Consider the following 23905-nt stretch of genomic DNA (forward strand, 5'->3'; position numbering starts at 1 on the left):
ATAACATAAAAGCAACAGAACTTGGAAAGATGAATAAATATTTACTGTTTGGGATAGATTACATTCCCACCAATTCATACATGTGCTCAACAAGTATTTATTGAGTGCAAATCATACACCAGATGTCCTAGGTACTGGACATACGGCAGTGAACAAAGCAGATGAAGTCTATGCCCTTATGTAGATTCCATCCTAATGGGGTAGTAATATAATTACTTCCCAAAGATGGTTCTGCATGGGTCATCAGCAGTGCCTCAGGGCCTGAGTACCTCTCACAGCATTTGAGTTAGGCATTTATTCCATGTCCTGGGAAAAAGAGAGACTACTTTTCAGCAGACAGGAATGAACTTCACTTCCATCCATCCTAGAATCAGTCTTCTAGTAACATCACATAGGTCATCACCTGCTTGACACCCCCACCACCACCAAGAAGCTTATCCTCCCATAATCCAACCCTAAACAGAATACAGATGTCCAAGCCCCATGAGTATCTTTGATTGTGCGTACATATTTGTCCATGACTGCTAGCTAATAAGTGTACTCCTTGCTAGGAGAGTTAGGGGAATTAACAGCACATTTAGGACTCTTTCTGTGGTGCTTCTCCAAGTAGCCTCCAGTTACTTAGGATTCTCTCTTTCTTCCCTGCCTCTCTTTTGCCTTTGTCTTTCCTTTCTTTCCCTTAGCCTATTATTGTGTCCACCTTCCTGTCTTCTTTTTTTTTTGTCTTTCCTTTTTTTGGTTTTACCATGAATAAATTCAATGTCTGCTGCAATAGGACCCTGGATACTGAAGTAAGGAAAAGTTTAGTTGGTGACTACATAGAATTAGGCAAAAAGCTTAATTTGCATTAATGATACCAATTATATAGTTATACTAGAAAATTTTATATGGCAAGACTTCGAAATTTAACATTAGAAAAATGCACTAGCTTGGGGATCCCTGGGTGGTTCAGTGATGTGGCACCTGCCTTCGGCCCAGAGTGTGATCCTAGAGTCCCAGGATCGATTCCCACATCAGGCTTCCTGAATCGAACCTGCTTCTCCTTGGTCTGTGTCTCTGCCTTTCTCTCTCTATGTCTCTCATGAATAAATAAATAAAATCTTAAAAAAAAGAAAAATGCACTAGCTTAATCTTGCACTCCTATCTGAATATGTACACATGTGTGCATGCAGATGAACACACATACATACAGAGCTCTTCTTGAAAATCTGAAGACCTTGCAACCAGCAGTTATTATCCAAAAGTGTGACTGTGGGGTATGATGAAATTGGGATGTGATAAGTAGTCCTTTTCATCCTGAGTGCAGATGAATCTTGTCCATTGCTTTGTGGCCATGGCTTCTATGTGTACTGTACTAATGAAGCCTGTTTAGACACAATAATTTTTGCAGAATAATTGGAATCCCTAGGTAAGGTGCCAAATTGAACTACGTGTCTTTGTACAGAGTGAGTTAATTAATTTTGCAATATTTATGCTGCATATGGCCCAAAACAACAGATTCTAATCAATGGCAGTCACTCCCAAAGAGTCACCAGAGATGCTAATCAGACAAAAGTCTACCCTAAGCCTCAGCAGGTCACATACACCAGCTTTTGCTGCCACCCACTCCTGCACTGTCAGCAACATCATCGTCCAACTCTGAGAGAGCAGTGCTTTGAGAACTCTGACTTCACTTTCCTGCCCATTGTCAGTTTCTTTCTGTAACCTTCACATTGCCTTTACATCCCACGTGTTCTATAATCCCCTCACTTTCCACAGCAGTATGCCCACTGCTGAGTCAAAGGCAGGTGCTGTTTCACAGCTGCAAACCCAGTTCAACCAGCATCAATTATGGTACAGTTTCAGGAGAGACCAATAGGATGCTGAGGTCTTGACATTTTCAGGCAAACAGTGGCACAGCGCCAGGGAAGTCAACTCTGTTGCATCACTGTAAGCAAAGGCACTTGAGAGACCGAATTACTTTCCATGTTCAGAACCAGGTCTATGAAATGGTAAAATGGAGTAGAAGAGAACCATTTAGAAGGTTCACTGAATAAGGATGAACATTTTTGTGCCTTAGAGAAGCATCCAGGAGGAAACTGGAAGCATAGGCAGGGGAACTCAGCTTATCTGAGCTACTAGAGGGAGAGAATTTGAAGTGGCTCTTTTTTGGTGGCTCAGATCCTGGCAAAAAAAGTTTGCTGAGATTCTATTCAAGATCAGATAGTAACTAGCAGCAGTCAGAAGATTCTTAGAGAAAGCTGAACTAAAGAGATATGCCTCAGACCAGAGACTATACCTTGGAGAAGGTACTGTTAATCAGTGCAGAAAAAAAAAAAACCAGTGCTTGGGGAGTCTTAGTTCAAGTTAATTGCATCAACTGAATCCTAGGATAGAACTGAGTCCATCATAAACTCTAATGACACAAAAGGACCCTCCTCATCTCCTTACTATGAGAGAGTTTTTTTTTTGTCCCCATGGAGACTGGAGAAAAAGTTCTCATTACTATGGGAGAGAAGTTTCTGGCATTCAAGTGCTTTCAACTTGTCAGAGGTAGAGAAGATTCTTTGTTCCAAGTTGATGGGATTCATAACTATAATTAGGCACATTGCAGTTTCTTTAACTGTTAGTTTCAATCTAATCTATTATTGATCTTTCCTAGATCCATTTTACAGACTGGAAAATGAAGACCCACAATACTGTTCATTTCTGTCTTCTCTGCCTGACATCCTGCACCCATACTCTCATTCTGCCTCTACTTTCCCAACATAACTATATTATGTTTACAAGTTGGTGAAAATCAAGCCGACCAATAAGACAGCCTGAAGCAGAGATAACACTGGGATTGTTTTTGCAGTTAGTAGCCAGGAAATGTTTAGATGCCTATCTCACATCTAATCCTATATTTAGTCTCTGGCCTCTCTAATGCTCTGCATCTATTCAAACGTCTACCCACCTGCACGTTCAGAGTGTTATATTCCAGAAATGAACTGAAGTTTACTGATACCCACTGAAGATCAAGGTAGTTCTCTTCATTTGGGAAAGGAGGAAATAGGAAGTACAGTGATTAATTCATCATGGGACTTGATTTTGCCATGCAGTACACCCTGGTCTCTGGAGATGAGTAGAGAAGGACAAGCATCTCGGTTTCCCAGGAATCAAAGGACACTCTGGATGCCTTTGTAGGAAAAAAATCTGCACTTTTTCCAGCTTGCCTTTCACAGAGCTTGGCCATGGGATAGGCTCTTTTTCCCAAAGGCCAAACAAATTTGCCACAAAGCCAGGAGATAAAGCCAAGCAGGCCTATCCCCCGAGTGGTTGCTCTAGTTAAGTGAGAACAAACTGGATCCTTAAAACATTAAGGGACAGTGGATAATCAATCCACAATCAGTGTACTTCCTTCCAAATCAAACTTTGTTGATTTGAAGTAGTCTCCAAGTGGTAAAGGGATCTTTTCAGCTACCAGAAGAATCATGGACGAAATTAATACAGCAGTTATTTTTTTTCTCAAAGGGCTTGATTCTGCTATGCTCCACTGCCTCCTGCCACCTATCTTCTTTAACTGTGCTCTGTGCCTGAATTGAGTAGAAGGAAAATGTAGTTGATACCCAAGTTCCTTCTAATGTTTTCATGCAGAAGCTTGGCCCAGCCTGCCATGAGTAGAGATGGTAGGAGCCTTGACCACCTTCTCAGGCGGTTTTAAGTGGCTTGTGGCTTCCATTTGGTGCTTGAAATGTATTAATGTGGTGAAGAATGGGGAAGGGTGGCTAAAATCCAACAAGAGAGATTTGCATGCGGCAAATGAAGAATAAAAGCTGGAATTCTCCTCAAAATCTCATGCACAACCACCAAGTCATTGAATATTAGAAGTAGCTAGGATAGAGGTGCCTGAGGAGCTCAGTCAGTTGAGCAGATGCTCTTGATTTTGGCTTAGGTCATGATCTCGGGGTCATGAGATCAAGTCCCACATAGGGCTCAGCACTGGGTATGGAGACTGCTTGGGATTCTCTGTCCCTCTCCCTTTGCCTCCCACTGCACCCCCACTCACATGCTCTCTTTCTCTAAAAAGAAGAGACAAAGAAAAGAAAAGAAGAGAAAAAGAAATGGCTAGTATACTAGAGATAAAATCCAATACCCTCGGGATCCCTGGGTGGCGCAGCGGTTTGGCGCCTGCCTTTGGCCCAGGGCACGATCCTGGAGACCCGGGATCGAATCCCACGTCGGGCTCCCGGTGCATGGAGCCTGCTTCTCCCTCTGCCTGTGTCTCTGCCTCTCTCTCTCACTGTGTTCCTATCATAAATAAATAAAAAATTAAAAAAAAATCCAATACCCTCTTTTTGAAAGCCAAAGAAAGGACAAAAAGAATGAAATGATAGGCTTAAGATAATCTAGCTATTTGGTGCAGAGCTGAGAGTAGATCTCAGAAACTTTTGCTCTCAAGGCCTCTGTTCCCCATAACATCACTGCCTTCTACCATAAGCTCAAACCAGTCCTTTGTGTTGTGCTGTGTGACATTTCCCCTATGTCTCTCTCCACAAGGCAAGTATGTGCACACCTACATTATGCACTGCACCTGGTAGCCATGAATTCTCAGGAAAGCACAGGCCTGAGTGATCTGGCCTTCCTGAGTTGCTACTTTGCAGTAAGGGTTCAGCAGTTGGGCCAAGGGAGTCCCTTTATATTAACCCACAAGTCAGTTAAGTTATGCACACACAAACTGCTTCCTCCACTGTTTACTCAGTAACTCATTCTCCTCCACCATCCTCCAAAAAAGAGCCAAGGAGAGAAATGAGAGAAGAAGGGAAGAGAGAGCAAGAAAGAGACATAGAAATGAATGCACTTCCTTAGAATATCTTGCTACCCACCCCTCTTTACTCAATTTCTTTAATCATTGTTATGTGAGGCCAACTTCCCTTGGGCACATGTTGTCCCCTTATAATAATGATAATGACAAAAAATGATGTTGCCTCAGCAGTGTCTTTATTTATCCAGAGACTTCATCAGCATAGAAGATTGATGTCAGAACCAAATGCTGTGTTCTACAGATGGCTGGGTCTCTTCTTCAACCACAAGAAGTAAGCAATTTGGAAAGAGGAAGCTGCATCCTACAAAAGGCAAGTAGATACAGGTCATGAAAGCCCACTCTCTCTCTTCTTTTGAGAAAGAACACTCCTATGAGAGTTGGTACGGGGCCCAGAAGTCCCAGACCCCTTCCATCTCTAGAATTCCATGCCCATCCTGTTGTTTCAGGTGGAACTTCCCCGTGCAGCAGCGATTTGGCCTCTACAAAGTTGGCCCTTCTTGTGTCAGGCACCATGTCAGGTACTTCTATAACCATGATTTTAATCAGCTCTCAAGCATTTTTATCCTTAGAAACAAGCTCAGATATGGCAAGTGGAGAGCTAGTCTTTCTACAACAAGGTGTCCATGGCTAGGAGGAGCAGAGTCTGGCTCATGGGACATACTTGCTGAATGTGTGTTGGATGAAGAAAGGAAAGTAAATGCCTGAGCTGAGTGTCTGAAGAGAGAAGAGGTTCACGATGAGGGGTCCTCAATTCCCTTGCTCCTTTTCCTCCTCCACTGTTCCCATGCCCCTAAGCAGAAAGGCATGTGTTTGTTGTCTAGGACCTTTCTTTCTTTCTTTCTTTCTTTCTTTCTTTCTTTCTTTCTTTCTTTCTTTCTTTCTTTCTTCTTTCTTTCTTTCTTTCTTTCTTTTTTTACTAGACACCTTCTAAAAATTCTGATTACAGGGTTTTCCTGGACCCTATTCCCATTCAATGAGTCAGGATAGGACATTCCTCCCTAAACCTCTTCTGAAAGTAGTCATAAAAGGAATAGGCTTCAGTGCTAGACTATCTGGGTTTAAATCCTTGCTCTATCATTCACTAGTTGTGTAACCTCTTACAAGACACTTAACCAGTCTAAGCCTCAGTTTCTCCGTCTGTTAAGTGAGATAATAGATAAGACTTGTGCCATCAGGGTTGTCATAAAGATTAAATGTGGTAATAGAACCTGGCACAGTCAGCATGTGATAAACTTTGAGTATTCTTGACTCTGGAGCCCTTTTTTCCTTTCATCTGCTCTTTGGACTGAAGTGGTTTTACTGCTTTGTGTCCCCCCCACCCCAGCTTGGGGATAGCAGAACAGAAAATGTGGACTTTGGAGGGAGTATCATATAATGCTCACCCAGAGAGCAAAGATCAAAGCTTACTAGGTTGTTAGAACTGCAACCAATAAAACATCCTGGGGGAGGGCTTAGCTTTGGGAGAGATGATGCTTAGAAAAATTGCTCAAGGGATCCCTGGGTGGCGCAGCGGTTTGGCACCTGCCTTTGGCCCAGGGCGCGATCCTGGAGACCTGGGATCGAATCCCACATCGGGCTCCCGGTGCATGGAGCCTGCTTCTCCCTCTGCCTGTGTCTCTGACTCTCTCTCTGTGACTATGATAAATAAATAAATAGAAAAAAATTAAAAAAAAAAGAAAAATTGCTCAAGAGGAGGGGGACAGGAAATTGTGGGGACAGGCAGAATCAACAAAAGAGAGGGAAGGAGGGATGGGGAGACAGGGGGAAAAGGTTTGGGAGAGATAGGCAAGGGATGGAGAGTGAGGAGAGGCTAAATTGCTACTGGAACATTAAGCACAAATGGGAAATAAAATTAACATCTTTATTGAAAAGAAAACAAGGAAGTAAGAAATGTCCCTGTTTGGGGAAATCTTGTGTAGAAAGAAGCAGGTGCTGAGGGCCTTTGGAGGCTGGTTGTCATGGTGATGCTATATGTCTTCTTTTCTATTACTCTGTGAATCTGGCAGCTGATACTTCTTTCGGCTCTGCTTTCTAAGTCCAGGGCTTAGTCCTCAGTGAAGCCTTTGTGTTTCCATTTCTAGAACCTTGCTCAGACTGTGGGACCTGGTGGCTTGTTGTCATGGTTTCTTCTTGATATGATACCTGTTCGGGGAAAAAAGGGGGAGGGGGAGAGGGCACATACTGGCAAGCTATGAGGAGAAGCACTTTTGTGCAGCTTTTTCCAAATAGATGAGAAGGCGAGTTTAGCAGGTAGGGAGCACTTGTAGTGATTCCTCCTTTTACAAGGTAAATCTAGGTGGACATTTCTCTAAGAAACTAAAGTGACCAGTCATCCTGCTTTACTAACATTGAGGGGTTTCCTGGGAATGGAATTTTCACTTATACAATGAGGAGAACCTCAGACAAACAGGGACAGTTGGTAACCATAAGAAAAGACCCATTCAGAAAGTCCAAGATGAAGAGAACCCACATTTTTCAGAGCCTGACATTAAACAATCACATGCAGGGACCACAGAAGGCTCCTGAGAGAAAGTCACTATTTAACTCAGGCTCATAATATGGACAATAATTTAATAGCTTGTATTTGGCCACCAAGCCATCTTCCCCATGCTATATTATGTAAGGTTTTTCAAGTTCCAGTAACATCAAAACCACCTGGAGACCTTGTTAAAAATATAAATTCCCAGGCTGAATCTGACCCATTAAATCCATGTCTCTGGCAGGGCAGTACAGCCCAGGCCTCTACATTTTACTGGGTTCTCTAGCCAGCTCTGATGCACATGGTCTGAAGGTTGGTGTTGGAAAGACTCAATGGCAGCTGTCAGAGAGTCTGTTCAACATGTGAAAGCCAATAAGCATCTAGATCTCAGAGAGCCTGACTCCTCCAAGGCAAAAGGGTTTGGAAATGCCCTGGGCCTGGGGCAGGGACACACCTCGACCATCCTGCACCCATCTCCACTGCACTCTTTGCCTGGCTGGTGCCTTCTCTCTCTCAGGGTCAGGCCTACACACCACGTCCTTGGAGTCCTTTCCTGGCCTGCTACTTGATCATATAGGCATGCACAACATCCTGCTCTTTATTTTCTTCTGTTCATGACAAGTTGTAATCTCACATCCATGTGTATGGTTCTTCATAAACCCTCCCCAGGCCCCTCACTAAACTGTAAGCTCCATGAGGTCCAGGTCCATGCTTATTCTTCTCATTGCTGAGTACCCACAACACCTAGTGCAGAGCCAGGCACAGGGTAAGCGGCAGCTGCATATGTTGGAATTCAATGCATGAATGAATAAATGAATAAATGAAGGTATAGATGGGGAGGCAACTGGTGACAGCCCCACCCTAGAGAACACTGCTGAGTGGCAATCCTCCCTGGGGCCAGACTTAGCTGCTCTGTTTGCAAGGCTGCTTGTCATACCATTAATGGGTTTGAAAGGTGACAAAGCAGGGCCTGGGCCCTTTCCTCCTAGGTTTCAGTCTCTTAGCAGAATCCTAGGTCCCTCTCCAAATGTAAAGCAAACAGAGAAGCCCAGGCAGCCAGGTCTGGAGCAAGAAGCCAGGGGAAGTGCCACATTTCCAGCTACTGGGCTGGGTACCTGGAGGCCAGGGGAGGACAAGCCCTGGCCTTTGCCTACCTAGCCTCCGGCTTCCTGAGGGTGGACATTGAAGGGGAGGAGAATCTGCCACCCCAAAACATGTCCCTTTGGCATGAGAACTATTTTAGCTGATTATTTTTAAGAAACAACAGACATGAGAAGCTCTGAAACTGAATAGAAGTTACCCTTTTGTAAGAGACATTGACATTTACAAGAGAAATCTCCATTTGTAGGGGTGTCTCCCTCTCTGTACCAGGAAGAGAAAGATGACTACATCTCTAGAAACTCTTATCAATGGGGAAAACAACAACTTCAATCTGCATAACAACAACCTTACCCTTGGTAACTGTGCTTTGCCTGATAGCTACCATAACTGACCCCCCCCCCAAAAAAAAAACCATCTCCCTTGGTCTTTAGCTGAAGATGGTATTAAGGTGGTGGCTTGGGCCATTTTGGGGAGTTATTCAGTTTTCCTGGTTTTGTCCCATGTATGCAGGAGGTATACATGTCACTAAATGTCTGTTTATTTTTCTCTCTTTTTTAAGATTTTATTTATTTATTCATGAGAGACACACACAGAGAGGCAGAGGCATAGGCAGAGGCATAGGCAGAGGGAGAAGCAGATGTGAGATTTGATCTCGGGACCTCGGGATCATGACCTGAGCCAAAGGCAGATGCTCAACCACTGAGCCACCCAGGTGTCCCCTATTTTTCTCTTGTTAATCTATTTTTATTGGGGGGGGTGTCTCAGCCAAGAACCTAGAAGGGTAGAGAGAAAATTATTTTTCCCTCTCCCACAGCCCTTACCCTGCCATATGCAGAGTCATGGGCAGGTGGCTGTGAAGCCTAGGAACATTCTCTACAGCAATATTTCCAAGGATGCCTGGAAAATGAAGAGGGTCACACATGGGTTTGCATGAAATCACATGCAATTTGTATCAATCTGCATATTTTCTGAAGGGGTGGCTCAGGTAGTCTGCAAACCACATCTCATCACCAGAATGTCATGCTCCCTCCAGATTAAAAAGCCAGGCTCAGTGACTTGAACACTTGGACAAATGAAAGACTTGAAAGGTCACCATTCAATAGATCAGACTCTGGAGAATGAGGATCTCTGATGAGAGACACATAGCTACCATTTATTGAATGCTTCTTAAGGCTGTGTGCTGACTCCTGTACATGCATTTCCAGCAATCTTTTAAGGCAGGTACTATTGTTGTCCCTATTTGACAGATGAGGAGACTGAGGCTTTGTCAGGCTAAACAGGTTTTAATGGTCATGTACCTCAGAACAGGCAGAGTTGGAGTGTGAATTGGGGCAGTCTGGCTCCCGAGCCCATTGCCTGAATCACTAAACTGTATATGCTTCCTTCTTTGTACAGGTGAAGATTCAGACACAGAGAAGTCAAGCCATGTGCCTAGGGTCACACAGCCAGATAATGCCAGAGCTGAAACTGGAAATTAGGCCTCTTCTCCTCCACTCTGGTTCTCTTCCCCACATGGCCCCATCCCTCTAGGTACAACAGAGATAACTTGACCTACTTTACCCAGCCAAGCAGAGTGCAAGCCAAGCAAGAGTGACCAGATTTTCTTTGACTCCTCATCAGTGCAAGGTTCTAAGGCTGGAAATCATGGTGGAATCAGGCTTCTGTGTTTGTCCAAAGCTCCTGAGGAGGATAAGCAGACCAGCACAGTGGTCACCCCACAGTGTAGAGCTTTCATGCGTCCCTTCACCCTCCTGCCTCCATGGGTCTCAGGGACTCCCTGCCACAGGCCCTCTAAAGAAAGCTCCTACCCCTGTCACAGCACCTCTTCCTCTGCTTGGCTCTGTCTCCAGCTAGCTGTGGGAGCTGGGGCCAGGCAGGTCACTCCCACCCAAGGCTTTTAATGAGAAGTTTTGTCATGCCCAGGCAGCAAAGATGAATAATTCAGTGAAGGAAGCCCAGGAAATGTTATTCTTTAAGAGAAGATTCCCCTGACAGTGGAAGAGGCAAAGAAGGACTGCATCTTATTATGGGAGGAATGGAGGTGGGGTGACAGTGGTACTAAGGAAGAAGAGGAGGAGAAAGGCTACACAGGAGTCTCTAACAGAATTCCTAAAGATCTTTACCCAAGCCACTCTGCCATTTATGTTTTAAGATATTATTTGTTTATTCATGAGAGAGAGAGAGAGAGAGAGAGAGAGAGACAAGCAGAGGGAGAAGCAGGCTCCATGCTGGGAGCCCGACGTGGGACTCTATCCTGGGTCTCCAGGATCAGGCCCTGGGCTGAAGGCGGTGCTAAACCACTGAGCCACCCAGGCCGCCCTACTTTGCCACTTAGACTTTAAGCCTACTGAGGCTGGTGCAAATCCCTAGTAATCTGTTGCCTTTTGCCCCATTAAACAGTGATCTCTTTAAGACCAGTGCCTACTTCCAGAGAGCAGGGTTGTAATCTCTAGGGGTGATGGCCTATTTTCTTTATTTATTGGACTTTAAAAATGATTAAGAGTGTTCAGAAAGGAAAGAGAACAGATGGGTAGAATGAGTGGCATGCATTCCTGGTCCTCATTTAGGTGCCAGAGACTAGAAACAAACTCAAAGATGCTGTTGCCAGCTTGCACTGAATATGAGTACATATCCCTCCCTAGTGTGGGGGTGGCAGCATGGAGAGGGAAGGCTAATTCTTAGATAGCACCTTTGAGGAGAAGGCATCAAAAGATTTTCCTGCATGGTGATGTGCTTCTGACAGCACATGAAAGATGCCAAGCTTCCTCCCAGTTAGCAAATTAGGATGTAGCACTAGGGCCCTAGATCATTCTTGTTTGAATAGAAGGCTGCAGTCCTTTAGTGAGAATTAGCACATCACACAAAACAAAGTTTCCAATGCTTTAAGGAGACCCAGTGGCTTACACACTGGGGTTTTAGAGTTGGGGCTCCTGGGTAGCTCAGCCTATTAAGTGTCCAACTCTTGATTTCTGCTCAGGTCATGACCTCAGGGTTGTGAGAAAGAGCACCACTTTGGGCTTTGCACTCAGTGTAGAGTCTGCTTGAAATTCTCTTTCCCTTTCCCTCTGCCCCTCCCCCCGTAAGCTCTCTCTCTTTCTAAAATAAATAAAATCTTTTTTAAAAAAACGAATCAGAAAATAGGGAATTTTAGTCCCAGCTCTACTACTTGGTTGTGGGACCTTAAGCAATTTGTATTACCTCCTTGAATCTTAGTGTCCTTATCTGTAAAGTAAGTAATAGTAATAGAACACCCTCTTTTGGTTGCTTTGAGGACTATAGGAGAGATTTAAGTGTTTTGTGAATTATAACATTTTTGTATCTGTGTAAGGGATATTGATAAGTAGAAAGGCACACTTAGCAACCCATATTCTCACCTGGGCCTCTTCTGACAAACTGATTTGCAAATGTTGGGAATAAAGTATGTGGCCCAAGAACTATCTCTCTGAAAAGCTGACATTTGGGGAAGCCAAATAGTGACCTTAATCTCAATAGCACTTCCCCAACACTAGAGGTATAGGGAAGCAGTCTTTGAATTCTAATTGATGTGGGTTAGGTACCAGACTTCACCTCTTATTAACCATGTGAATTTGGAATAGTTAATTAATGTCCTTGAACCTCATTCTCACCTATGTAATGAAATTTAATAATAGTGTCTACCCCTTAGTGTTGTCATAAGATTTAAATTAGTGTGTGCCTAGGAAATACTTAACATAGGCCTTGGTACATAGTAATCATTCAATAAGGTAAGCTTCAGATGCTGCTGCTATTATTTTAAATGATTAACAAACTCTGAGATCATACACATAGTAGGCATCATTCAAAGAAATCTTCACTGAATACCTACTATGTGCAAAGCAGGGATTGAAGACATGATGGTGAATAAAATCAGATGTGACACCTGCCTGTCCTCATGGATTTTAATGACTTTTAATAATGTTTGGTGAATGAGTGAGTGAGTGAAAGCAAGATTCCACCCTGACTCAGAAATTAATAATTCAAAGTTATTAAGGTCTTAGATGTTGAAGCCAAAGGAGAAATGATCATTTTTCCAAAATCTGGGACTCAGCTGCTCACTAAAGGAATGGGAAGTATGTGCAGATGGTTTCAGGCACAGGAGGACATACAGAGGAAGAAAGATAATGTTTTTAAGGAGGAAAGAGTGTCCAGTACCCTTTGTAATAGGTGCAACCAAACCTACTAAGAACGAATTGAACGAGTAACACAACACTAGCTGTGGACCTGAATAAAACTCCTGAGGCCTCCTCTGAGTTGTTCCTCCCCAGCTTACTGTTTCCCCTTTCCTTGTCAAAACATGCATTTAGGAAAGGATCTCAGAATTCAGTTACACTCCTGTGGTGTAGGACCAGTATGAACTACCTAAGGACTAGCCTCAGGTCTGATTTCTGAGGCAAGGCCCAGCTTATCATGGGAGTCAGTAAATCTACCCTAGCTCCATACCCAGCTTCAGCCTCAGTTTCCTAGGAAAGGTAGTTGCCAGAGTAGTCACCAGTGAGAGTTATCGAGCCTCTGATATGACTTGAAGGACTGCTCACTTTGGCAGTTGGCTATCTGTTCACAGGGATCAATGCCCTTTTGTGGAAAGACTGAACCAAACAAAGGCAGTACAATGTTACCTTTGGGAAGCCTGACATGGCAGAGTTGGATGTCAGAGGAGCTGAGTTGCCAGGAACTTTTCCTAAGGAGTGTACTCCATGTTTCTGGGGAGAGTTATATGCTCACCAATGACCAGCTACAACAACCTCCCACCACCACCTGGGCAAGGTGAAAGTGGATACCCTGCTGACTTTTACTTTTTTTCTCCTGCTTTTGGCCAAAGAAGGAGCAAATCACTTTGGATTGCAAAGGGCTGACTGCTACCCCCACATATCAAAAGGATCCCTCATACTATAGAGGCTTGTCTGAGGGGATTAGAGAAAAGAGTGGGGAGGGCTGGCCTTCACCAGGACCTTTGAGGGTTAATCCAAGTTGGCACTGGAAGCCTTTACCACCTTCCTGAGAGAGAGTTCTGGAGAGATATTACCTAATGAAAACCTGCCATCCCTTACCTCAGTGTTCCCTTTCTTCCCTCTGCTGCTTCCCCCTCCTTCAACTTCCACATTTCCCTAGGACCAGTTTAATTTGCCTAGTATTGAAATCATCCGAGGCAAAACTCAGCCTCTGCTCTTTACTAACAACTGGATTGAGGATTGAGGAGGCCTGGAGGCTTACTGGTTGCTATGGTGAGGAGCAGGCCCTGAGAGGATTAAGGAGCTGGGAGTTTGAGCTTTTTTGTTTGTTGGTTTTGATGAGTTCTGTTTGCTTTTCTTCCCCAACCCTGCTTCCCCTTCATTCCCCTCCCCCCAACCCCTCCAAACTCTCAAATCTCTAAAGCAGAAAGATATTACAAGGAGAAAAATCAGAGCCTGATGCAGGCTCTGCTAAGAAAAATCAGTGCATACTTTGCAATGCAGACTCCTGGGAGGGCCAAGTTTGGATCCCAAGATGTTTCACCTTTGTAGCGTGGTGCAGCATCCTGAGGCAGAGGGGAAAACTGGTGAGGTAGGAGGGTTTGCTGGAGCTCTCTGAAACCTCCGGAGTTTTTCCTTTCTGGCCACAGAATAGGAAAGGCATAGATAAACTCAAAGCCAGGAGTTTGAGTGGAAGGAGGCTTCTGGAAACAGGGAAGCAGCTCAGTTCTGGCATTAGGGAGCTTTTATCCAGTGTTTCTCACACCCCCAAGATCCTTTTTAACTGGAGTCCAAGCACCCAGTCCACAACATCTCCCTCCCTTCCCACTGGTGAACAATGTAGAGCATATTTGTGGAGAAAATGTGGATTTCAGAAGGGCTTTGAAGGTATTATATTGTTGTTGTTCTAGAAATAGTTCCCTCCAATTCAGTTAATTGCTCTGAGAAGGAAGACAGCTGATTCAGAGAGATTTTGTGGTCTGGGTGCCTGGACTCTAGTCAAAAGTGACCTTGCTTCCTTCTTAATTGGTACCCCGGGGCTGAGAAGCTATATGAAGGGAGAGCTAGGAAGGAAACCCTGAGTGCACCAGCAAGGCCAGATCATGGCAAATGGTGATGTCTCAGTGGCTCCTATGTCCTCTTTCATCCTGTGACAACTGCATAAAGCTAGCTTGATTGGATAATCATCTCAGGGTGAAGGTATCAAATGACATCCCTTTACTCCTAGACCAGACTCTTCATCCATACTAACTTGAGAATAAGGACCCTGTTCCCTTTTTAACTCTCCAAACTTTTTTCTTAGCTTCCAAGGTCTTTATTTATCTTCACCTAGGTGGTGTTGTGTGAATACTCTCAAGTCTTTGTTCTCCCAGCTAGATGGCATGTTTCATGCAGACTAGTTTTATGTCAAAAACTCCACATGGTCCCCCTCTTCAGGACTTTGGAACACAGAGGGGCTTGGTAAATGGGTCTTGGCTTACTGCTCAAGAACCAAGGGTCACACAAAAGGTCCATGCTATGTAAAACCAGAATAATGTAGCAATAGCAGGAAAATCTGCTTATTATGTAGAAAAATAAGATTAAATACTCATCTCATGTCATATAAAAAATAAACTTTAGAGGTATTGAAGACTTAAATATGACAGGCAAAACTAGGCAAAGTAAAAAATGTAGAAAGAAATCTTTGCAGCATTGGGGTAGAAAGGTTTTCTTAACGTGTGGAGAGCACACACATCATAAAGACAAAAGTAGATGGATTTGATTAACATCCATTAAAAGTATTCTTTTCTACAGAGGACACAAGGGGCAAATCATAGGTGACAGATTTCGAGAAAATATTTGTAAAGTATATGAACAAAAAAGGTTAATATCCAGAACACGTAGGGTAAGAAAGAGATAGGAAATCTGATAAAGAAAACAGCAAACTGGGATCCCTGGGTGGCGCAGCGGTTTGGCGCCTGCCTTTGGCCCAGGGCGCGATCCTGGAGATCCGGGATCGAGTCCCACGTCGGGCTCCTGGTGCATGGAGCCTGCTTCTCCCTCTGCCTCTCTCTCTCTCTCTCTCTCTGTGTGTGTGACTATCATAAATAAATAAAAATTAAAAAAAAAAAAAAGAAAACAGCAAACATACAAATAGGCAACTTACAGAAGGGGAAGCCCAAATAAGTGCATCATGATTATCTGAAGAAATGGCCAACCTCATAATTTGGGAAAGGCAAATTAAAAGAGCAGGGAGATACCCTTTTATACCCATCAGACTGGCAAAACATTTAAAAAGAGTAAGATAATAGCAAGTGTTGGTAACAGTGTAGGGAAACAGGGATCCTCATGCATTGCTAGGAATTATGTGAATGAATATAACCATTTTGGGGAGGAATTTGGAAGTGCTTAGAAAATTTAAATTTTTCATGACCCATGAGAGAGCAATTCCACTTCTTTTACATGACCCATGAGAGAGTAGTTATCCTCCAGTAACTACTCTCACAGGTACACAAAGTAGCTTGTATGAAAATGTTCATCACAATATTGCAATAGAGAGGAATTGGAAATAACCTAAATGCCCATCAATAGGGGAATGGATACATAAAATGTAAAATATACAAATCATGGAATACTATGCAGCAAAGTGAACACACTAGATCCATAGATGAAAACCTAATCAGCTCTCTATAATTATGGAACTGCATGAAATAAAGAAGAAGAAAAAGATGTACAAAATAATATCATTTATGTAAAACAAACACACAAGAGTGGGTGTCCATCTGGAAAGGAGATGGGATTGGGAAAGGCAATAAAAAGGCAAAGAAAGAAAGTGAGATGAATAAAAATAAAAATAAAACAAAGTGCATGAACTAATGATAGTGGAACTCTGACAGAATTCTAATGAAATGCCATTCTTTGTACGTGAGTCAAAACTCCCTGCCCACCAAAAAGGAAAATAAAATAGAAAGAAAGAAGAGAAGGTATAAGAAAGCGCTCAAAGCCATGTCTAGCAACCAATACTTGCTCAGCAAATGTGAGTTTCTTTTTTCCTGATTCATCTCTTTTTTTTTCCTTTGAGAGGGAGGTGATGGTGAGTAGGGAGTACTAAGAGCCAAACACCTGGGCATTTGGATCTGTCCATGGATGCCAATTGGTCCACCTGGAAGAGGTGTCCCTACTGGAGGACACCAAATGTGAAACAAGGGCATGTGGTTAGAGACCAGCAAGAGGCCTCCACATCCTAAATGTTTTTCATTGGGATGTGAGCTATCTCTTTCCCTTATGTCCCCAGCCCTACCATCTTTGTACTGAGAACTTGATCCAAAGACCCCAATCAGTAGGGTTGCCAGGCTAGCAGTCCTGGATCCTGTTCACTCAATAGTAGGGAGAGGCTTTCTCTTTTCTCCTGACTGAGCCAACACTACACCTGCCCAGAGAACTTCTGACTGCTCTGAGAAATGGGCTCCATGGCCAAGACACCTGACAGCTAGTTCAAGGAAACTGCGCTTCCCATATAGGGACACAGGAAATGAAACTAAAAGAAGTGATGCTGTTAAAGAGGCTTCGCCCACATACTAAGCTAAAGAGTCCCTAGCAGAAAGGTGCTCAGAAAACCTGCTTTTCATTTGCCTTAGCCTCCATCTCTGCTGGAGGGTGATCAGGTTAGCCCAGCCTGGCACAGCCTGAATAGGGCCAGTTCTGGAGATACTAGCCTTCAGGAGCATACCGCCAAAGTAGAGAAGTAAAGGAAGGAAGTGGGAAAAGCTTTGCTTCCAAGGGCATGATTTAGGAAAAGCAATCTGTGAGACATGAGTTGTTACAATGGAGCAACCAGACAGGAATGCCTCAAGTCTCCAGTCTGACTTTGACCTAGTTTGTAGCTGAGAGATATCATTCCCTCATAGAGGTCCTAAGACAGAACCAGGCCATTGTTCTAAGAACCACTAGAATGGTATTGTAGGAAAGGAAAAATTCTTCCTCTATTCTTCAAGATATCCCAGCTGGATTAAGGATTAAATCAACATGAGGCAGATTGACAGAAAAACCCCCCCACAAAGTTTGTCTACATGCACATGGAAACCCAATGAAGAAATCGAGACCTAAAGAAATGACAAGGCAGGCAGCTTTTGTACTTTTTAGACAAAGAGACAATAAATCTGTGAGGAATTGATAGGACAAAGGGGACTTAACTTTGGGAGCTTCTATTAGTAAGGGATTCTAAACAGAATTTGGGCTGGGGTAGTGAATTAGTAAAAAAGTAACAGGAGTTGTTTCTATAGCCTTCTCAGTCCTGAATATCCTAACTCTGGTGATAAGGATGTCTCTTTACCTCCTCGGACAAGGAGGGGGCCTTTCACATGGGAGACTTATTTCCTGATTTCAGGTGGATAGAGGAGAGTCTGAGCATCCTTCTTGCACAGGATGTCTCTTAAGCAACTTTTATTTAAAATAACAAATATGCCAAAGTGGTACATTTTGAGGCAGTCCCCACACATTGGCCCCTACAGTATAGGTGAGAAAGGAATAGATAAGTATACCTGGGGGCATAAAAAGGAAGGGCTTCTGGAAAGAGCAATTATTTATCATTTACTCTCCTTCTCTTCTGAACCAAGCTCCTGCTTGCTGGGATTCTTATTGGGCCAGAGTTAGGACTTGACATTGACCTTAGCTTTGGTGCTGCTAAGGAAGAAGGAGGCTTGGTCCTACCAGGCCACAGAGCTGCTTGGCTGTCTGTCTGGGGAAAAAAGGACTCGGCCATGTGCTGAGCATCAATATTTATGCCCACTTATATCTTTGCCTTCATTGTATCTCTACCTCCACCTCCTCCTCCACTTCCAAGCTGTAGAGCCCTCAGTCCTCCTGGCTCATTCCTCTACATCTGTTGTCTATCTTTCTGTCTCTTTGCTTTCAAGGTCAGGCAATTGGGATTTGCTGATTTATTTTTTATAAGTTTGTATTTAAAGATTTTGCAGGCTTCCTGCCCAGGAATGCAAGCAGCATGGGGAGTGCCAGTCCACTTGGAGTACTCCTTTGTCCAGCGTCCTTGGCAGATTGAGGGAGGGAGGAGGGGCTGGGGCCAGGTGATTGGGGAACACTGCTGGTCATGTGTTCCAAGGCTCACTTTCTTGGCTTTTGTTATCAGCAAAAGGTCTGCCTCCTTCCACTTGGACTCTCAAAGAGATAGGCACTGAGGTTGGAGGGGAGGATGCAGAGAGAAAGGAAGAATTACTAAGAGTTATGGGACACTTACCATGTGCCTCCGAGGTCAGTACTATTATCATTCCTCAGTTCATAGTCGAGAAAACTGAGACCCAGAGATGATAGATAGCTTCCCCAAGGTCTCTGTGGAGATGAGACTCAAAGCCAGGTGTGTCTGACTCCAGTTGTATTGCCCTTAATCATATGGCTGCCCTGTCAAGAGCCCTAGGTTATGCTCCTGACCGTATCACCAATATTTGTGGCTGTTAATGTGAAAACTTTCCTAGGCATCCATTTTCTTTGGTAAAAATGAGAATGACAGCCTTTGTTCTGCCTAATCTCTGGGGTTGCCCTGAAGATCAAATGGGTTAGGGGATATGAAAGAATAAAAAGCCACACCCCCTTGTGGGAAAATAGGAACAAAATGAACGCTGGTCTGTGAGTTGGGCTGCTGGGGTTTCAGTCATGGCTGTGACCCTCTCTGGTACTGTGACTTTGGGTGAATTACATTGGGTTTGGGTCTCAACAGTAAAATGAAGGAGGTAAACTCAAAGGCCCCATTCAGGTCTATGGCTATGATCATTTCCTCTCTCTCAAGTCTTAGGCCATCTGCCTTGCTTCTAGAGTGAAATTGTTCCATTTAGCCTTCTTCCTTCACTGTGTTCACAGTGACTGGCTCTGAAATGATTTGAAATGAAAACAGAGTGAGAACCCAAACAGTGTCTATGTCTCCTGCTGTCCCCCTTTCACTCTCTACCAAATGGTGTTGGTCCCAGGTGTCACCATCCCTGCTACTTCTTTGTCATTAATGGGAGAAACGACTGTGCCTTGACCCCACCTTCTTATAGCCCAGCACAGCCCTACTCCTACTGGACCCCTCTGAAGAAAAATGAGTGACATTGGCTTCACTTCGTGTCATCTGATGCTGCCTTTGGAGATGTGGGAAGACCTAGTCCCAGGCTTAAGTTGTGAAATGGCTCACAGTAACAGAGGCTTGATTGTCATTTGCAGTCCTAAAATGCTGCACTTCCAGTCATATCACGAAGCACCAATTTGTTGGGTATTTGTTATGTGCAAAATACTCTGCTGAGCACTAGGAAGGGGATAATCAGGTATATGAGAAGTTTATAGGCTAGTGGTCATGTGTTCCAAGGCTCACTTTCTCGACTTTTGTTATCAGCGGCCTGCCTCCTCCCACTTGGACTCCCAAATGTGTCTCCTAGTACATGCAGCACTTTGTGTATTTACAAGAGCACTCAGAATATAATTGCATTAGATTCTCAAAACTTCAGGAGATATGCAGGTCTGTATCATCTTCATTTTACAGATGAGCAAACTGAGTCATTCAAGCACATGTGAGACCAGATGCCTGTAAACTTTGAAGAGTAGGAATAGAAAAATAGGTGGCAATTGCAGAGATGTTCAATGATGTAAGGTGGACACATTCTGATGACACAAGGTGGCAAGCCACTGGGAGAGAAGCATTGTGCAAAGGCTTTGTTTTATGTTTAGCAAGCTTATTCTCAGAGAATTGAGGGGGCCAGTTACCAGGACTGTTTTTCATGCAGAGGAGTCAAAGCTTAGGGAATTCATGGGGCCTGAGCCCTGTTCTTAGGTCTTCCACGGGTTGAGAAGATGGAGGGGTACTGCAGGATAAGCAGAGAGAAGGGACTAAAGCTTTGTCTGGATATCCTCTGTTGAATCTGCCTTAGGGAGGTTCCAGAATGGAGCCTTAGGATTTTTATAGGAGCCTTAGTCCAAGAGGGTATCCACAACGTTTGGTTCATGGAGCTTTAATAAGCCAGTACTGTAGGACAGCCCAGTGTCTTAGCATCTGCCCTCACTAGGAATGCTCTCTGAACCCCAGGAGCTCTGCATGTACCCCAGCCCCCAGTACTATGGCTTCTTTCAAAAGCAGAGCTGGAGGGCACATTTGCCAAGTACCTTAACTAACAAGCAATCTCTTCTCTGGCAGCCCTGCTTAGCCCTTCTGCTAGAATAATTGAGCACAGAAGTATGTGTATATGAGTGTGTGTGTGCGTGTGTGTGTGTGTGTGTGTGTGTGTAAGGGTAGCTGGCAGAACAGCTGCATTGCCTGAAGAGGGGATTCTCTCCCACTTTCCAGTTACTTTACTAGCTACCTCCTTCTCCAGACATCTGATTGAGCTAAGCTTCCTCCTCTCTTTTTTTGACCCTTCTCAGATTCCTAGGAGGGGCTCCCTGCTCTGTGCCCTAAGGCCACACTGACCCAGGACCTTACTAAAGCAATACCATAGGATTTTTTCTTTGCCCCCAGGCATGGGGAACCAGATTATGAATGGAGAAGGACTGAATCAGGGAGTAGAGGGCCTGGGAGCCAGGCTCATCTACACATAAGCACACTAGCCAGGCAGTGTGCATAGGGGTTAGGAGCATGGGATATGGAGGTACGTTGTTTATGTTCAAACCTTGGTTTTTATCCCACCAGCTGTGTAACAGCTCTGTGTCTCAGTTGCCTGGCCTCTAAAAGGGGGATAATTAATAATAATAATAATAATAATACCCTCCTTATAAGGATGTTTTATGGGCTCAATGCATTATGGTCTATAAAGCAATTAGAACAGTGCTAGGCACATACTAAACACTCAGTAACTATTAGCTGTAATTGTATTCCCTTCTCTACCTTCCATCAATAGTCAAGGCAGGATGAGGTAGATCATGGACTCTTCCTTGATCAGTCTTGCTCTTCCAAGGCTGGAGCTTGTCTGACCTTTGAGAATGTGTTATCCCACCCCACCCCCCACTCCAATACAATTGGTATTGATGTTGTTTTAGTTTGCCTTGTAGGGGATAGGCTCAGGAGGATTTGTTCCCAACTCCCAGGCTGCCAGGGATTCATATTAGATAATTGCACTGATGAGGTGCCCATGGCACCTTCTCAAGGTTTCTTTCTAAGGAACCTTGGCTCAGCCTCAGCCCAGTGTAATCAGCTTTCAAGCCTTGAAGACCTCTAAAGTGCTGCCTATGTGAGTTCCAACATTCTCATTCCTTGAGGGTGTAAGGATCTACCTCACACCAAGAACGGAATGGTCTAGATTGGGGTTGGCAATAGGTGCCCCAGGCCTCCTTAATCAAGAACAGCTGGAAATGCCAGAGGGAGCTGGGGAGCAGGTCATGGCCTACAGAAGCCAAGGGAAGGCCATCCATACCCCTAGCAAGAGCATGCTCCTCACTGACACCCACCCAATACAACCCTCAAAGAAGTTACCTCAGGAACTTGATCAGCCTAAGGGTATAAGAGAGTCTCAAATCTGTGGAGGCCAAGAAAAATTAAGGCCATCCCACCTAAAGTTTAGCATTAGCACAAGTACAGCCATCTTAGGCCCCTGTGAATAAGAGCTGAACTTTACAGGAAAAACTGCAGAATGTCCTCAATGTCCTTGGCAGGGAATCCCATATCAGAAAGACAAGAGAGCCCACATAGTAGAAAGTCCCATATTAGAATGAGAACAGAGCTCAATGCCCTTAAGCCCCATATCAGAATGTAAACAGAACTTGAGAAATTCCTCCACCCCTTCTGAAAATCCCCTAGACCAGCCTATAAAAAACCCAGCTGTAACCCACTTCGTGGTCCAAGTCCCTGCTCCGCTGTGTTGGGTGCACTTGGACCCAAGCTCGAGCTTGCAAATAAACCCTCGAATGCTGGCATTGATGTCGGCTCCTTTGGTGGTTTCTCAGATTTGCAATCTTGGGCACAACAAAATCAATGAAAATTCTAGCACAGAGGGAAGAGGAAAAATAGTTTAGAGATCCAGGCCAACTTTGAAGAAGCAGAGAATTATAAATAGCTGAGCTTTTCATTTTTTTTTTCTTTTGGTCAGGGGAATTAGGAGGGTGCTGAATCTGGACAGGATGCAAGAAACATTTGTTCTGCTTGCTATTGGAAGAGGTGAGTGCTTGTGAATTCAATTTTCTGCATCGATGTCTGGAGTGATCACATATCACTATAGATTAAGGATCCCCTTGGCGCTACAATTCTCTTTGCAGCAGGAACACCTTGGCCTCCCACCCTCCCCACCAGCCCTCTGCCCACAGTTGCTGCTACTTCTGGCTTTCCCAGGGTCTGGGCATACCCCTTTGCAGGATTCGGTGGCACGATGTTGGCTGACACTTGGATTTAAATTTGTTCCATATGTACTAAAGGTAGCTTTAGATTGGACATTGTGAGTGAGGGTGGCAGCATAGCCCTGACCCTTGCCCCCAGCCAATGAAGTCAGCTTAGAGGACTCCAGAGGAGGTTGGAGCTGAGGGCTTGAGTCTGAAAGAAAAACAGTATTCATACCACAAAGTCCTTTAAAGAGGCAGATCCTTAGTAGAGGGTCATCTCACTTGGGGCTTTGGTTTTTGGGATAGGATGAGGGCTGCAGTATGGTCCTACTCCTGAGGGTTAGGTAAGAATGTGCTGCCAAGAAGACACTGGCTAGGAGGAAGTTGGGAGTGTAGAATCTAGACAAGGTGCTTGCCAAGTCAAGTCAGCCCTTAGTCTATGGGTATGTAGGAAGGAATTAAAGAGAACTATGATGTATTAGGCCTCCATGATTATGTGTCAGGCAGAGTGCCATGGCTTTCCTATAATGATAATAGTTAACTTTTATTGAGCACCTACTATGTGTCACGTACTTCTTGTACATGATTTCACTTAATCTTCACAATTACTCTCTGAGTTTGGCATTATTTTCTCTACTTTTCAGTTAGGCATCAGAAGCTCAGAAAAATTAAGTGACTTGCCCAAAATTGCATGCCTTGTACAGAACTGAGAATTGATTCTACTTCTGACTGACTTTGAAGCTGGTGCTCATTATACTACTTAGGCATTCCTCAGTGTAGAACCCTCAGAATCTTTGTCCTAGGAAATACTCTAGGAAAAAAAGAATTTCTTGATTGTATTAGTCAAGATAGGTTAGGATAAATATTTTTTAAAGATTTTATTTATTTATTCATGAGAGACACAGAGAAAGAGAGAGAGGCAGAGACACAGGCAGAGGGAGAAGCAGGCTCCATGTAGGGAGCCCGACGCAGGACTCGATCTCGGGTCTTCAGGATCACGCCATGGGCTGAAGGCACCACTAAACTGCTGAGCCACCTGGGCTGCCCGAATAGGATAAATATTATAAATGAATATCTTCCAAATCTCAGTGGTTTAATGCAACCACCAAATATTTTTTATTCATGTCACAGTCCAATGCTGCTTGGAGAGAGTAATGATGGGTTGGACTGGTGAGCACTGATCTACATAGTCATTCAGAGACCCATGCTCATTTCATAGTATGGCTTGGCCACCTTTAGGTCCCTGAAGCCCTTTACTGGATCCTCTGCATTGTGCTAACAAGTGAGGGGAAAGAGAGAAGATAGAGG

At 44.1% G+C, this 23905-nt stretch overlaps 2 protein-coding genes across 5 annotated transcripts in view; one reads left to right on the forward strand and one right to left on the reverse strand.

Annotated features, from left to right (window-relative positions):
• Positions 1 to 23905, reverse strand: part of LOC112911542 (glycine receptor subunit alpha-4) — a 75615-nt gene that overhangs the window by 27491 nt on the left and 24219 nt on the right. The window contains exon 3 of one of the 4 annotated variants that reach the window (XR_011998168.1): positions 4947 to 5084. The exons of 2 other annotated variants lie outside the window; for them this stretch is intronic. The gene's annotated coding sequence lies outside the window, so the exon portion shown is untranslated. Of the gene's footprint in view, positions 1 to 4946; positions 5085 to 9918; positions 10044 to 23905 lie in introns of those variants that run through there. One more of the 4 variants, XR_011998167.1, reaches the window with a different exon arrangement.
• The window catches only part of PLP1 (proteolipid protein 1), a 38124-nt gene continuing 36595 nt past the window's right edge, over positions 22377 to 23905 (forward strand). The window contains exon 1 of the mRNA XM_072743557.1: positions 22377 to 22439. The gene's annotated coding sequence lies outside the window, so the exon portion shown is untranslated. The remainder of the gene's footprint in view (positions 22440 to 23905) is intronic.

The sequence above is a fragment of the Vulpes vulpes genome, chromosome X (assembly GCF_048418805.1).
Source record: "Vulpes vulpes isolate BD-2025 chromosome X, VulVul3, whole genome shotgun sequence".
Lineage (NCBI taxonomy): Eukaryota > Metazoa > Chordata > Mammalia > Carnivora > Canidae > Vulpes > Vulpes vulpes.